The sequence below is a fragment of the Simochromis diagramma genome, unplaced genomic scaffold (genome assembly GCF_900408965.1).
Source record: "Simochromis diagramma unplaced genomic scaffold, fSimDia1.1 OVJJ01000123.1, whole genome shotgun sequence".
Taxonomy (NCBI): domain Eukaryota; kingdom Metazoa; phylum Chordata; class Actinopteri; order Cichliformes; family Cichlidae; genus Simochromis; species Simochromis diagramma.
The window spans coordinates 3,239,765-3,257,600 of record NW_024386778.1 but is presented as its reverse complement, the minus strand read 5'-3'; the positions used below and the strand labels follow the sequence as shown (position 1 = coordinate 3,257,600).

Here is a 17,836-nt window from a genome sequence, read left to right as displayed (position 1 = left end):
GAGAATGTTGATGCCCAAGAAATCATTCAGGGTGTTTCATAGACACGCTGCTGCACATTTTTACATCTTCTTCACAGATTCTATGAACAGCACAGATTTTCACATTAACTATATTTCATTTTTCCTTATGCATCTCCACCATTGAAGTGAAAAAATCCCAAATAAATAGTAATGTATGTGGAGCAGGTCCAGTGAGGTTTTATGTTTCCTCTGTGCTGGACTGAGGCAGGGTAGGACTTAGGTTCAGCTTTGGAATTGGGCCTTCTGCTGGAATACTTATTCCATTATTATTATTTCACTTCCATAATAAAAATCTTTGCCAGAGGAGAATGTGAGTCACACAAAGTTTTGTTGTGGAAAAATAATAATGGCACACTCCCACAAGCCCTGAGAGCACCACTTACGTGGCAGTCCTTTTCTTATGATGCTGGTTTTGTAGATGGAACGTTTGACTGACAGACTGTCAGTCGTTCTGGCAAAGATGGAGACATGGCTTAAAATTTAACCTTTACTTTCAAAGTCTTTTAAATCTTCTCTGTGGCTGCTCACAGAGTGGTCTGTTCATTACATTTTAACGTGTCCGTGTGCTCTGTGTTGATTCACTGTTTGCTCCGTTTTGACACAAAGAAGTGGCATTACTGGTCACATGTTTGGGGTTTTCAGCCAGTCGTGCTGCTGATGAAGTGCTGTTCTGATGTAATCGTAAAAGAGGCCGTTTCAGACATATTATTTTTGGAGATTTGGTTAATGACAAGTGCTGAATAGTGTATGCACACTTGAGTGCAGCCAGCTACACATTTTTGTGTCGATTTGGGTTTTAAAAAGCCAAAATGATGCGATGCAGTCTTACACTTTAATCAATTCAGATTCAGACTATAAAAAATGAAAACAATATCATGCATTGCTTTTGTCCTCAGAGGGTTTCTTTGCAGTGTATTGACAACTGTGACTTGCTGTGAAATTTAGTCCAGACATCGTATTCCTCAGAGGAAGAATCTGGTTTAAATGTTAAATAAATGAAAACAAAAGCATAACCTTGCAGTGGTGTTGACAAAGTAAGGTTCTTCTAACCTTCTTCTGTCTGACTGTACCTTAACAAGACTTCCAAATTAATCTAGTGCTGAACTTTTTTGCTTATTTAGTTGCTTTGATGTTAGAGAAACTTGTTGCCTTAAAATACTGTTGCTCAAAAAAGATTTTCAGGCCATACAGAAAGGATCTAATGACAGCAGCTTTTCCTTTTTGTACATTCTATGCTGTTACAAATCTGAATAGAGTCACTCCAAAAAGACTATAATTGATTTGATGATGGTGCTGTGACATCAGACACAAATGCATCACAAATGATCTTTGGAAAATATAAAAAAAATATCTTTTTATCTTGACAGCTGTTCGAGACTAAATACTATTATGCCTAATTTTTGCACTTCTGAAAGCATTTAAAAACAATGGCACTAGATAGAAGGTTGTTACTAACTGACAGCTGACACTTCAATGCTACACTATATGAACAAAGAATAGTATATTTAGGTTTTTCTACAAATATCTATGACGTTTGTCTGAGCTTATTTTCCAACGAGGTCATTTGTGGCATTTCTCTAAAAAATACGTTTGATTGTGGTTCTTATGTGAAGCCACAGGTGGTTCAGAATAGGTTTTACTTAAAGAAAGGAATCCTGGAACGTATCCCAGCTGTCATAGAGTGAGAGGTGGGGTACATCATGGACAGGTGACTGGCCTGTTGCGGAGTTTTCATCTGGATTATGATAAATGTGAATGTTTTATTTCATCACTTAGAGGGGAAAAAAAATATGTTTTTGAATGTCGGCACCCTATGTCTAACACATGTAGCAGTAGTGGTAGTAATAATAAGGACTAAATCTGTGACCTTAGCTACATCCTGGCGCCCTGTGGCTGCACAGTCATGTATGAGTTTGATTTGGCAGACATTGATGTTTTGGAGCAAACAGAAGCAGGAGTGATGGCTCCAAGTAGGACTCTTGTTTGTTTCTCTGCAGCTCTCATTAGGATGAGTAAGTCTTCCTTTCTTTTAATTGAACTAGCTTCAGGCGGCTCTAGCGCAGACTTCACATCAAAGTGAGTGGTCTGAAAAAATGCAGTTTAGGTCATCTTGCTATGGGTGGCCATGAAAGTTTGTATTGATTTTGGCACAGTACTGTTGGTGCACTCTTGAGAATCTATTAAATGTCAAAACTTAGAAACCTATTAAGTTGGATGTAGAGAAGGTGGATGAATTGGTATTGATTAACCTTGTCTGACACTTTAAATCCTCTGTGCATTGGCTAAAACCATTCCTAAGAGAATGGATAAGTCCCTGCTGATATTTGTGTCATTCTGTGCTGCTGTGTATGCTGTCCTCCACTCTTTCTGAAGCTAGTGCTTGAGGCTGGAATCTGAAGTATGCAGAAGAGACCTCAGCCAACTGAATTCACTGCTGGTTATTTAATCTACTTGAGACAGATATGGTTTTGCACCAAATGATATACACACCATCTAAAACAACGTTGATATCAGTGCATGCGATAAATGAAATGACAGGTGAACAGTTGGATGTGAGATGAAAGGGCAGATTTAGATACTCTGGTCAGATTGATTTCGTTCTGTTCTCATTGTATAGGTCACAGCAGTAGTCAAGGAGCTTTAAAAGGTAAAGACCCACAATATTAGATATATTACCCCAATAATTAGGTAATTCTTTATAAGCCAGCACATGGCGACGGTAGTGTGAAGCCTTTAAGGCTCAGGAAGAGGCAGAGCATACGGAGTTGAGGATAACAAATTGAGCAAAGCACAAACTGTAAACTACAGAAGACAAAAGTTTATGACTGTGATAGTGAGAAATGAATGCATGGGGAGAGCAGAGGTGCTCAGTGCATCGTGGATGTTCCTCAGCAGCCCGAGCACCTGATCCAGCTCTAAGCTAAATGAATATTTTAATCCTAATGTTAAAAGTATAGAAGTGTGTGTCTCCTGAAACTAAACTAGAAGCTGGTTCCTCTCTAGAAGACTGATAGCTGAAGACTCGACCTTGTATTCTATATTAGTTGTTAATTTTTAATTAATACTGTTTGTCAGAATGGCTCTGGCCTTTCCTCTGTGACCTGGCACACTGTCACAGTGTGTTGGCCCATGCATGCACTGCCCCCCCATAGTCTGTGCCCTCCATGATGTCTCGGTAGAATCGCCCCCAGCTTCTCGCTCTTCCTCTTAGCCCCTCCCAGCCTTGCAGGCCAAGGGCTGCATGACAAAGTCTGGAGCCAGAGACCAGCAAAGTAAATGTATTGACTTCATCACCACTGTCCCACTGTGCCTGCCAACTAGCCAGCCAGCACCACTCACCCTTATTGTTGCTCATTAGCCTAGCATTTTGCCCTGCCTTTTCCACATTGACCACACTGAAGACCACACTGTTACACATTTTACTAATAAAATGTGTGAGATGGTGAAAGTCACACAAACAGGTCCTTTCCAGAAACGGTGTTAGTGGTGCTGACCGCTGTCATCTGTACGATTATTAACAGTATTTAAGTTATTCACAGGCGTCAGAAATGGCTAAAGGTTGTAGTGTGTGTGTGTGTGTGTGTGTGTGTGTGTGTGTGTGTGTGTGTGTGTGTGTGTGTGTGTGTGTGTGTGTGTGTGTGTGTGTGTGTGAGACAGACAGTAACGGGCTGTTAGAAAAATGTGCAACACTTTGATTATTTAACACAGCCGGAGATGTGAAGGCCATTTAGTCATTTCTGTTATGCATCTCTGTCTGGGGTGCAGTTATAACACTGTAATGTAAAGTCTCCAGAGATAAGTTGACATGGTCACAAAAAACAGGCAAGCACGTGGACGGCTGCTCGGACTGCCTCACTCACCGTCTGATGATGAAATTTAGGTCATCAGACCCACACTTGGTCTGTGCTCACAATCTGTGCTTCTCTTACACTATTTGAAGCCTTCGGCCTTATTTTCTTCCGTTTTGGCTCATTATCTTGGTGTAGGATGAAGTCTGCATCAGCCAATCTGTTTGCCTCTGCTTCAACACGTTTCAGCACAGTATAGTACACTACTACTACGAGCAGGACAGTACTCTCCCAGAAATGCATTAGAGGGAGTAGTAGTGCGATTTGTTCCAGCACCGCCTTTGTACACACACAACAGCACTGAAGACACTAATAGGACTGAAACACTGAACCAAGTACAATGCCATAAAGTGCATTATGGCAGACTTATAGTAAGAAACATTGAGTGTGACTTTTAAGGTGGATAATCATGGAAATAAACCAGTTTAACAGCTGTTATGGTCTCGCTCAAGAGCCTTAACAAATATGGGAGAGACATGGTTTACAAAGTTATTAACCACATAAAACTTTACATTGGCATTTGTTAGTGTGTCAGCAGTTGGATGAGTGATTGAATGTTAGGTGTGTAATGTGAGCCAGTTCAAAACCAACCAGACAAATAACACGGTGCAGGGTGAATGGAGAGAGAGAGAAAGCTGAGGTAACCACATCTTAAATGCTCCGAGGAGCGTGGCCAGGTGCTCCCAGTTACCGCACCTACCAGCAACCTGGAAGACGACACGTACAAGCAAAACACAGCAGGCGCAGGCCAACGCAGAGGGCTGTCAGACACATGTGAAAGAGCGCCCCCTCTCTCATGCTGATGGTGGTTCAGGCAGTTATTGAGGGTGTGATTTGTGTGTGGGTGAATAACAGTAGCAGGGTGTGTGTGCAGCCATGTATGTGACGAAGACTGACGTCCCTCTCAGGGCTCCTTTAGGCCGCCTTGCTGTGCGTTGCTGTACAGCTGATGTGTCTCAGCTGCTCCTGTGACAGACTAGAGGAAGGGTGATGAGGGCCTGTCTTTATTTGTCTCTTTTCTTACTCCTCCATTCGGCTTTCTAGCCATCTCCTGCTCGAGACCATCCCCAGCATCGACACAAAATACGCTTCTCCTGCCCAGTCACCCCCTCTGCTCACAAAGCACCGTGAGAGATGCATTCCCTCCCCCCCAGTGGGACCCAATCCATCAGCTGCAGTACAACTCCAAAGCATACAGCCAGGCAACCCGTCATTTAGAAACACAGGACACTTAACAATAACCTGCAGGTTTTCTAATGGGTTTCCATCTGTATGATATTTAGGGTCATACTGTGTGGTTGCCTGGAGAAAACAGAATGAGGGCCTTGGCCGACAGAGAGATGATGTCAGACCCTTTGTCACATGTTCATTCAGAGGACCGCTCTCCACTGCCTGTGAGCTGAGGATGATGTAACGCTTGGACGCATTCTGCCCTTGTTGGAGAAACAAAAGACCAGCCAGAGCCCCCATATGCGCGCGCGCGCACACACACACACACACACACACACACACACACACACACACACACACACACACACACACACACACACACACACACAATAACCATGAGACACAGAAATAATTTGAGCACCACAATGCTGTATGTCAGTGAAAGGTCTTTAGAGTTGCAGTGCTTGTAGACATTGATGAATGGCATCTTGCAAGTTGGGTAAGAGTGCGCACACTCAAAGTTAAAGTAGTATAAAGCTGAAGAGTGGAGGTGAACTCAAAGGTTGAAAGGTCCTAAAAGTTTCAATAACAACAAATGTAACAAATGCATTAATAAATACTGCTAGACTTCAGCACTTTCCCTTTAACTAGAGCAGTGCCTGTTCAAGGGCAGTATAATAATGTTTTTATGCCTACATTTTATACATGTTACATGCATGCAAATACATCACCTGCTCCTGTGACAGACTAGAGGAAGGGTGATGAGGGCCGCTCAATTCCATTACCTATGGGGTAATGGAACTGAGGTAAAAAAAAACAAAAAAAAGAAGAAGAAAAGAAAACATAAGGAAATGGCTTAAATTTTCATTACCATCAACACATCGTTGTACATAGAATAATATAAATCATGTTCTAAATTAATTTGTGCTGAGAATACACAAATACATTATATTCCAGATCAGTCCATTTTGAAAAATTTGAAGAAACATAACATAAATAACCACTTTTTTCATGCTGCAGTGGTTTAATAGGTCCTCTTTAGATTAATCAGGAGTGCTTTTGAGCTCTTGGGTCTATTCCACGTAGCTATGATGCTTTATGTCTTTATATTTTCTTTCTTTGTTGAGCTCAACTGGACATATCAGACGCAACATTTCCTGTGAAGCAGAGGGAAAGCTCTCCCCACCAGCGACCATTAAGATCAGTTAATGTGTATCACATGCATGTGCAAAACAGGATTTGGTCATAAGGCAAATAGATCACGTCTGCAGGCACATGTTCCCACTGTGCTGTTTTTATATTTTATGATTTTCCCACAAAGAAGAAACATTACCGGTCCACTCTGTTCCCTGTACCCTGTCTTCCTATAACATTTGCAGCTCTTCTGGGCTGATTGATTTCCCTTTCCGCCTTTACACTTGACAAACCACGCTGTCCTGTCCTGACCTGCGGGGCCTAGAGTGAGGTTAACTCCTAGAAGTGCTGAAAGCACATTCACAAAGCCTCATTACTCATTTCTGCTCATATAAAAATGAAGTTGGGCTTAAGACAACAAAGCTGCAAGCTTGTCATGGAGATACTTTTTCTTTGGTGTTTTCTGCATTCCAATGTGAAACAGAATCATTTCAGTGACATAAACCCAGGAAGAGAAGTGCTTGCATGTCCTCCTTTGTGTTCGTCAGTTTTTTCGTCTATTTTGGGTCCTTGACCTGTGAAACATCGTCCAGTTAACTTTCTGCATTTGGACAAATATTAGCGTATTATTTGGAATATTAGCGATGTTGTGCTTTTGTCTTCACTCAGTCAGTGCAGGAGAGCCAGTGCCAATAAAGGTTGCTGTAACAGATGTTTCATTACCAAAGATGTTGATTACTGCTGTCATGGTCGTTTGGGTTTCGTGCAGATGTTGAGCTCACTGATGCACTTTTCTCCCCCAGAATGTTGTATTGACAGTCTGAAAATTCCCACCCTGTGTCTGGATTGTTCTTGTTTGATAATCTTACTTAAATTGAGAGTCCATGTTGTAGGTTCACTGCAGCAACATCCATTTTCAAATACCGCACTTCGAATCTTTTCCAGATCTTTTATGGGCTTCATAAAATAAAAAAATACTGAATGAAATGCACGCATCTTACCAGCTTTTGGGTGAATTTCCAAATTGTATTTAAGCTCCCAAACAAGGGAACTGTGTTTAGAAACGACCAATTCCTGTCGTACTTTTGTTCAGGCCCTGAAATCAAAGCTGAGAGTTTGCATGTTCATCAAATAACTTGAATATGTTTGCATGTAAGTGTAAACAATGAATTGTTTTCAAGTTCCAAAATGTATAGATTTATAATCTGTGTGCAAATATATGTACGCTAAAGTAAGAAAATAGGATTTTTTGTTCCAAACCATCATCTCATCCCCTAACAGCGACCTCTCTCCCCCTGTTTAAATTCCATTGCTCTCCTCAGTACGGATAGACCCCCATTTTTATTTTTATTTTTTTAGCTTTAATGATTTTAGATCCAGCTCCTTCACACTGCAGCAAAGGCCCACAGGCAGCCGTGCACTCAAAACCCCTTCAGCTCTACATCCGAGTAAAAATACTACAGTGTGAAAATGGTGCCACTGGAGACCCACCATTTATTTTTAGTCATATTTTATGTTCTGCAAACTTCAGCCTGTAATCATAACACATTAATAAGAAGCTCTGACCTAGTGTACTGACATACACTTTAATAACTAGTAGAGAAATTTGATTTAATAAACTCATTCTGTTTGCGTAGTAGCGCAGGCGAATTTATTGGCCTGACACTTTTGTGTCAGGTTCTTGCAGCCGTTTGGACCGATCAGCTCTGCAGCAGAGAAAACAAAGTAGAGCAATCTGGGCTGCCGAGCACTGCTGCTCTATTTAGATACATCAAAATAATGTTGGTATTTTATTTTGAAGTGTTATACGTATAATTAAAAATATCATAAATGCTTGATACCGATCACACTGTTATTTTTATTCACACATTAGGGTAGCGTTTCTGTCGAGCCATCTGTTTGCCACGTTGGTCTGGACTGAAATATCTCAGTATCTGTGTGATGGATTAGACACAATGTGTAATATGCATAAATATTTTCTAGGCAGTGTGGTTTGTCTTCAAGGCTCACCATGAGGTTAACCTTTGTAGCTCTTGATGACGTGTCTCCATTGGAAGTGCGTGTTGCAAACAACTTTTGTCCGTCAGCGAGGTGTGTATAGTAGAAACCCCACACACTCAGTGCCTGACTGCAGTTCTTTTCAACCTAACTTGGGTGTCTCTAATAACTAATTTTAGAGTCAGAAACAAAACTTGAGATTTCTCCACTGCTGTATTTTCTCCATAGCCAACACAGGAACGTGGGAAATAGTTGTGTTCAATCAGTGCTTTTAGCTTTTTGTGTCTGCAAGTTGGACTACAGTGATGTTTCCTGGAACAATAATATCTGACCTCTGCGCATGTGGTTTGGATAAATCAGTCCAACCTGTCACTGGCACAGCAGAGCAGAGACAGAATGAACTGGGTCATCATTGGATTATCATTTGATATTCATAAGCAGACTTATAGTAGAAAACGAAGTGAAGCTGTTCTCCAGCAGTCGGTCAGAGCAGGCGTCTCAGCTGAGAGGAATGGCTCACGGCTTATGTGGAAATCTGTGTTTTTATGAAGGCTTAGAAAGTTTTGGCTCAGTGGTGACTGCTGTCACATTGCCCCATTCCTTTGGTAAAAGTGCAGCAGGTGGTGTTAGAGATATTATTTGTGATCGTCACACCATCTTGAGAAATCTGCGTAGAAGGACCGGACACGGACACACACACACACACACACGGACACACACACACACGGACACGGACACACACACACACGGACACACACACACACACACGGACACACACACACACACACACACACACGGACACACACACGGACACACACACACACGGACACACACACGGACACACGGACACACACACACACACACACACACACACACACACACACACACACACACCAGTGTACTTTTAGGGTTTGGCACACACACTTCCCACTGCTGCTCTCCTTCGGCGTTGTGCACGCCTTCTGAAGAACCCTCCTCCTCTCCACTCCAGCGTCACTAAAAACAGTCGAGAGCTCGTCAGTGCCATCACCACCACCTGTCCACTCACCTGCCTGGCACCGCCCCTTGAGCTCACTGCACCACCCCTCCCCTGCAGCTGAGCCAGGGACCACACCTCCGCCACAGTCTGTACCCATAAGTTGAATTGGACTGTGTGGATATTTGAACTGTTTGTTTGCATGTTTTTCACGCAGAACTGAGAGATGCTCTGTACCCTCGTGGCTATTACCTTTTTGGTAAGCCAGGCTGTTTGCAGTCTCTTTTTAATCCATCTTATATGTGGATGGCACACGTGAAGTTGCCACAGCTGATTCAACTTCTGCTTCAGTTTTTTTAAGGTAGCTGGCTGGGAGCAGACCCTTTAGCAGAGCGTATTTTTGGTGACTCTATTTCTACTTTGCAAGTGGGGTAGGCTGGGAGCTTATTTAGGTTATTAGGTTATATGAATAGCTTCCCATTATTTACTGCATTTGCAGATCATCACTTATTGAAAAGCTTAATTGGGTGCATTTTGAAGTTTAATAATGGGAAGTCATGGTAATTGTGTTCTTGGAAGAGCTGAATGTCTCCTCAGTAGATCACTTTCAGTCAGATGCCACTTTGCTTGAGGACAGCACAGCGAGGACTGCAGATGTGGAAGGAGGGAAAACAGCTCCCTGGCAAGTGCACGCACACCCTCTCCCCTCCTGCCCTTTCCTTCTCCTCTGCTCCTCTCTCTCTCCATCCCTGCTCTTTGTCCTGGGAACATACCAAGCAGAGAGGGTTAAGAGGAGGAGAGAAGGGGGAGGGGTGATCCAGCATGTCAGACAGGGAAGAGGAGGAAAAAAGAGAATAGCATGTGGTGCAGGACACGGAGAGCAGACGGTGAGGTTGCCAAAACAGGACTAAAGAACACATCTTTCTTTTTGTTTTGTTTTTTGGACATTTAAACCAGGTTGTTTCCATTTATGTTTTGCTGCTGCTAGTCAGATTTTCAAAGTTGTGTTGGGTGCCAGCCTCCAGAGAAAGAAGGTTTAAAATTGGGCATCCCAATGGTGGAATGGAAGAGAAGGCAAAATGGAGGAGATGAAAGCTGTCCCGTTGAGTAATCCACCAAACCGGCTTTCATCCTCTAACACCAGCTGCTGATGATATTGTTGCCCCCTCCTCTCTCTTTCTCTCTCCGGATCCCACACTGGGAGTGCTTACACTGTATGTGAAAGAAAGTGGGGAGCTGACATTTACGTCCCGCCAAGGGGAATTGTGCTCCGTGGCAGAGAAACCCAAGCTTGGATGTACATTCTTAGACTTGAGGAACAGAGACTGGACAGGTGTTGGAGCGTTAAGGAGCTGCATGAAGGGAAGGAACGTAAACTAGAGCTGACCTACTGTAAGTATGAGGGCTTTTTCTGCCCTTTCAGTTCTTTCTGTAACAATGTTCTGCTGCTGCGGTTACAGAGCTGTGCTTCCCCGTTGTCCTTGTGTGCCTGCAGGACTCGTGAAAAAAAAGCTTGTGGCCGAGATATCGGTGTGGCACTGCATGCAGAAACCTTTGTTAGAGCGACAGCTGAGTTTAACACGGATCTCCAAGTAAATGTCTTTGGAAAATGATCAACGTGAAAGGGCTTTTCTCTTTCTTTTAGGAATTCCACAGGCCAGCTTTTACAACACTGTAAACAAGAACAGCTGAGGGACAGACCATCCAGTGATATATATTTTTCCCCAGTATGACCATATATAGCACAGCATGACCACAGTGAGGAAACCAGTGTGGGTTTTTGTTGTTGTTTTGACTTTTTTTTGTGTGTTTTTCTTTTGATTTTCATGACATTGATCCAAATCCTTCATGTCAGCCTTGTTGTTATCTGTGGGTAGGTTTTGAACTTAAACCAGTATATCCAGAATTCTTCAGTATTTCTCATTTCCTGTGAAAGGCAGTCTGTTCCTATGCTATTATTCTGGAGCTGTGGTTTTTGAAACCATAGTTTGCCAAGTACTGGCAAGATTGCAGCTGCCTTTGTGGTTACAGGGACAATGTGTGCTAGTGCAGCACAGGTTGGATTGAAAGCGAACTGCAATGTGGCGAGCTGCAGGAAATGCAGAAAACAGGCCTAGAATGGTAGGTAACGTGTGCAGCATGCTTCCCAGTTTGGGTGCATGGGAGCATTTGCAGGTTCTCTTCAAAAGTTATTAATAAAAGCAGACGTGCTTGCTGAAATGGCAAAACTGCTGCCTTTGCTTTGAAAACCTTCATCACAGCTGAAAATGTCTCTGGGGTGCTCACTTCAGTTCTGTTGTTTTTCAGCTGGGAGCCAACCTGCAGTTCACTTACCCCCAGCCTCGTTTATTCAGTAGATGCTATCTGTAATTTCTACATGCTGTCAGCAGAGATGATCATCGGGGACTTGGGAATCACAGCCAGGGTCTCTCTAACCGTTATCATCATAGTTTGAGAAAGTGTCTTTCTGGGAAATAAAACAAAAGTCTGTGTTTTGTTCATACACAGTGTGAATCATATTAGGTGTAATGTTCTAGAAACTAGTGTTGAAGTGTTTTTGCCATTATTAGTGTACAAAACTGTAGAGAGAAACAGACATGTAGTCTCACCGTGCCACAGATATTTTACTGGTGTTCCCCTGTGGTAACCAGGAAATCAGCATCTAGCTGAATTACTGCTACCTTCTGATGATAAAGACCTATTACATCATATCATGCACTAGTAAAAAAAGGAAAATATATTTAAAAAACATTAACAAACCATAGAAATAATACGACTATTTGAGTATTTAAAAGATTTTGGAGCCATTGTCCTGCTATAGGGAGGCTGCTGCCTTTGTGCTTGGTCTGCAGCTTTGTTTAGGTGTTTGGGAGATATCAAAGTGATATTCACATGAATCACAGGACCAGAGGTTTCCCAGCAGAACAGATCATCAATATATTCAATTCACCAGTCAGATTTTATTGTTGTGGTTAATGTGACAGCTGCCTGGAAGTTAAGAAATCCTTCGCTTTGTGTTTACTTTGTGTTATTTTCTGAGCATGTTAGTATTCTGGCTTCAAACCCAACAGATCTGACTCTAAGCTTGGAGTTTATTCCTCTTTTTACCGGCCTTGATTTGCTATACAATAGATTTTAGCTACATAAGCCTCTGTGACTTATTGTAACCCTGCTAATGCTGTGCTGGCATTACTTTGCAGTATTGTTTGTTTCTCAGGTAATATTAGCTGCTGTATGTATATCCCTGCCACAATCAAGGTGATCCTGAGATTGCCACTGAGAGGCATGATGTTCTCTTTGTTCACAGTATCATCTTCTTTACATAACATTTTTTTTTAACCTTTAAGTGTTTTGTGACCAGAAAGTTCCTCATCATCCCAAATTGAGTCGTAACCGTTCACATGCACATAAATGTATCGCAGAAACAGCACAGAGCCTTTCGTGTGCTGGATGGAGTCCCACAGTTTGCATGACAACACACTCGGATATTGCTAAATCAAAAAGTTCCACAGTGACTGCACCCTGAAGCATTTCCAAAAGAACTTTGGGTGCAAAATATTGATGCTCAGCAACATCATGTGGAACAACTTATAATCACGCATACACACCACTTGCTTAAGAGCAGAGCAGAGTAGCACTTTAATGTCCCTGAGAGGCAATTTGGCTTATACACAGCAATCAGTAATAACAAATACATACAAGCACAGCAATAAATTGAAATAAACAGTGAACGCAAAATACACAAAAACTGAAAGAAGCCAGAAACCAGACAAAATGGCTTTTGTTTAAAAAGCCAGTACCTGATGGATTGAATGACCTCATGTCTTTCCTTTTTATTGCTGAGAAACAACTTTACCAAACAAACCCTGACAGTAACAGTCACATAAAAGTCACTAAGACAAAAGACTGCATGGAGCAGTATTATGGGGTTGGATAGGATAAAGAATGACCTCATATGTATAACTGCCACTTCTAAGGAAGTAGAACCTCCATCAAGTAAACTGAACTTATCCAAAAGGCGGCTTTTAAATTTGCAGCAGTGCTTTTACACTTCCTGCATTTTCTGTTTTTTGTCAGATTGAGATCAACAGATCATGAAAAAAACAAATCTTCAAAATAAAGAATACTTTGATAATGACATTGATGAATCATTTATAAACACTAAAAACGTTGTCAGGTTAGACGATACAGTCATACTGGTGACACTAGTGTCCTAGTTCTAAGTTGATAACAGCCTGTTTTATCGATTGGTCCATGTGTGCAGTCCAGACCAAAATACTTTTTAAAAGCCAGTAGATCAATACCACGTCTCGCCCTGGTCCAGTCACCACTGAGCAGCTGGACTTTAGATGGGTTTTTATGTTGTTTTTGTTGTTGTTTGTGTGTTTTTAAGCAGTGTGAGCAGCCGGTGACACGCCATTCATTTTTACACCATCAGCCCAGTTCGTGATAACTTTGCCAATTTATTACTTAGCAAACTAAGTATTTCCTGATACCTGGAAAACCAAAACTTGCATCAGCCTCAGATGATTTCTGTGAGGCCAGGTGATCAGCCAGATTCTGCATTGTCTGACTCAAAACATAAAGGATCATATCTATGCTCTATCATCTAAGGAGGCTTTCCTTAACTAAAGCAGAGAAAACACAAAGGAAAAGGAGAATGTGACCAGTTTTTGGATAAATTGTCATCCTCTTCCTCCTCCTCACCTCAAGCCTGATCCCCTGAACTGAAGTCAGGTTCAAACATACGAAAATGTGCGTAAACGAGCTCATTGATTCCCGTTGTTGTCAGCCAGAGCTGTTGGTCCTACAGCAGCCACTGTAACTAGGATTAACTACTGACATCTATTGGTTTTACTGTAACAGTTGCATGCAGCCTTCTTTGTCTTTGGGTACCCGCAATCTCTCTTTTTGTGCCCATCACCACCTCTTCTCTAGATTTTTGTTGCTGTTTTTCACTTGAGTTGTATTTTTACATGATATTGAATCATGCTAATCAATGCTAACAATCCAAGATCAAAAGTACTGACAGAAATACTTTTCTTTTGTTTAGTTCTGACTCCCTGATGTTAACAGGTTAATCGAAGGTAGCATTTTACTTTCCTATCATGAAAAACATTAAATGCTGATGTTAACATGAACACTTTTAGTAGATTTTTTAAAAAAACAGTTGAAAATTTCTCCACGTCCCATCCACGTTTGGGACCTCTTTCTCCTGTGGACTTGTTCCAAAAGTGCATCGCTGTGTTTTTGGGTATTAACTTCCAAGTACAGTTCAATTTGTTTTTGTTTTATTCGCTTTTATCCTTTTCAATGCTTTACTTGTAAACAATTCCCTTGCTTTTATTTTGAAAGTTAAGTGGCGCTAACCAGCTAACCTTGGCTGTTTCCTGTCTTCTGTTTCCCTCTTTTGAGGCTGACCAGTCAATATTCAACAACTGTATTAAATCAAACTTGCTTTAATGGGATCCAGAACACTTCCATGTGTTTTCGTCCCCCTCACTGGCACAATGACATTGTTCCGACAGGCTCTGTTTAGTGGACCCACACAGCACATAAATACCCTCGATCTCAGTTTTTATGTCTGCTGTTGTGAAAGCAGAACTTTTGTTTGTCTTAACACAAAATGCAGATCTAACATAATGATGCAGCAAATGGGATAGAAGATAAAAATGTTTCATGAGCAGGTCACTTATTCTTTCACAATTTCACAGTTAAACAATACAAAAGTTAAAAAAAAAATAAATTTTTATTTGTATTTTACAAAATGTAATCACTTTTTTATTCAAAATAAGAGTGTCTGCAAACTTTTTCAGTTTTCTCAGTAGTACAACTAATTCCTATCAATAAATCAGCAACCAAACCTCCCTGCAGTAGACTGGCAACCAAAGACCAGGCATAGATTTGGGGAGAATAGAAGTGACACATAATGGCATTGACCTGGTATTCATTCACCTTTGCAAGTACAGAACGTAATGAATATATATTCATTCTTTATGTTCTGTATTTATTTTTATTCTGACGTCGAGACAAATGATTCATAGATGGATGGATGGGCTGCCCTGAAAATGCTGTTTTAAGTTCTGAACTTCCTGAATCTCTGCAGTGGAGCCAGTGATTGCAAACATTAGCACAACTATCTGACACGATAGCTTCTCCTATGGGAAATAGAGCAGGTTCAAAAGCACCAGCTCTTATATAATGCAATATTAAAACACCTGTTCAACTTTTCTTTGTATCACTGGTATAAAAGAGGGATTGGGAAACCACATGAGGCTGTTTCATTAAATGGCTAGTATCAAAGAAGAGACAATAACAGTATGTTGAACACAAAGACGTGCGGTTTTGAACAATTAAATCTGTTCAACCAGTCTTCCCTGCCTCAGTATAGACTGGTGGGATGGCAACCTGTCACCATGGCTACGCAAATTATGTCATAGTGGCAATGTGCACTGGAAGACCCCAATTATGAGGTGTCTCTGCATACAAGACCTAGTGCCAGATGATATGACAACATGTGCTATAAATTTGGTGAATACCGTTTCTAGTGTTAGGCTGTTCTTACACACTTTTCATGTGATTTTTGCAAATTTACCTCCTATAACTATAAGATATTTGGCTACCTGATAGTACCATATCACCCCAATGGAGTACTTTGCTCTTAGCGAGCACCTACTATATTCCATCAGCATGTTGACCGTTGCCTCTGTTCACTTGGAGCTCATAACTTTAATTATCATTATATCCTTTTATTTCCAGGATCATAATTTACATCAATTGTTTGAATTTGTCTGACAGATGTTGTACCTCGGGTTCAGCTTGAGATCCTGAGAAGTGCTAGAGCTTAGCTTTAGGACTGCTGACGCAATCCAGGAGTGAGCTACATTCCCATAAAGAAACACTGAAAAAGAACCTCTGGTTCTCTTTGCAACCACACTCAGTATCTCACTATGGGAAGCACCTTGTGGCGTAACCAATAACAGAAGCTCCACTACCACCACATCTTTCTAAAACAGACCAATCACTTCAAGGACATGGGATCCCCCTCCCCCTTTTATAATAGCCCCTGGTTCCACACCAGGTACTCACTTTCTTTCCTGTGAAGATCATTAGAGTGGTCCTGGACCATAGAGCATGACATGCATTGCCAGAGGTTACAGTTTGCAATGAAACCATCCAGTTTCAATAGCACGGCATGTTCATTGGGTGCAGGGGGAGCTGAAAGGGCTTTGGACAGCAAAGTTTCTTCTCTTGTAGGCTGAAGGGCAGGAAGCAATGCACTGGAAAAGATAATGAATGGATACCTAAATGGATTTATGTTCCCTAAATTCTCACTTCAGCAAATACAAATTCATAATTTTGAATGCCCTTTAGGGCATAGTCTAAGAATAGCAGACCCTCTTTTTCAGACTGGCACTCACCCTTGGGGTTTTCTCCAAGTATGTTAAGGCAACTCTGAACCCTTGGCAGGCGGCAGGGCTCAGTGTGTTTGTATATTTGAAAGATTTTCTAGTATGTGTGAAGAGGCACTGGAGAAAAACACCCAGGCACTATTATGCAGCCTGTCTGGCTTGATTTTCATCATCAATTGTATCAAGAGTGTGCCGTCTCCCACTCTGAATATTAAATATCTGGACCTTGAAATGAACAGTTTCTTTTCAGGGTTTTCTATCGAGAGGTTGCATGAAGAAAATTTTCCTGCACATTGCTCTGTTTCCCAAGGGAACCATGGTCTCTATTTCTTGCTGCTCCTGAAAAATTGTCATGTCTCGGTCAGGACAGAATGCAACAGGGGTGGTGTATATAAACTGTCAGGGATGCACTTGTTTCATGACATTACACAAGCTTTCTTTCTGCCTGATTATGTGGAGCAGCAAGCACCTCCTGCCGACTCATGTTCCTGGTGTGTTGAACACCAGAGCAGATTTGCTCTCCAGAGGGAAACCACTGCACGGGGAGTGGATGCTCAACCACAAAAAAGTCCATCAGCTGTGGGTCACGTTCAGACAGATGTCCATAGATCTGTGTGTTTTCATGCAATGCAAACAATGTCCTTTGTTCTTTAAGAAATGAGGGAGTGTTCTTGAAGTGACTGGTGTGTATATTAAACAGGCATAGTGGTAGTAGAGCGTCCATGACTGGTCATGCAAGTGGAGCTGGGTCTTCAGAGAACTGGGGTTACCCTGGTAACCAAGCATTAATGAATCCCTGTTTTTTTTGATAAGAGAGTGAAGCATTTCAACAAAACTTCCCTACTTGCTTGGGCACCGAAAAACGTGCTTAGAATAAGTATGGAGGGGCTGGTCGGCCATCCTAATATATGGGGCAGAGCCTTGAGTGTAGCTCAGCAGGTCACTGGTGCTTCTGTAGTTCATCATGCCAAAGCAGTTCTCTGTAGAGAAAGATGTAACGTTAGAAAAAGAAATGAACTGACTTCGGTTAACTGAGGACCGAGGTCTACTATTACAAGTTTGTGTGTGGATGGCACTTTGATATGGCCCAAGCCCACAAAACTACTCCTGAAACCATTCGTGAGCCTGCGTTTGTCACATATGTCAGGCAGAGATGCATGTGATAAAACAAGGCAAGATAAACCAATACTTTTTAATCATATTTAAAGAACCACAGTTGCTTGAAGTAACCCATGTTATGCTCATCGAATGCCTCAGACCTTCTCTCTGTTTTTCAG

General features: G+C 41.7%; 1 protein-coding gene across 7 annotated transcripts in view; it reads left to right on the top strand.

Moving 5' to 3' along the window:
• arhgap32b (Rho GTPase activating protein 32b) overlaps window positions 1-17,836 on the top strand; it is a 114,416-nt gene that overhangs the window by 60,949 nt on the left and 35,631 nt on the right. The window lies entirely within an intron of this gene.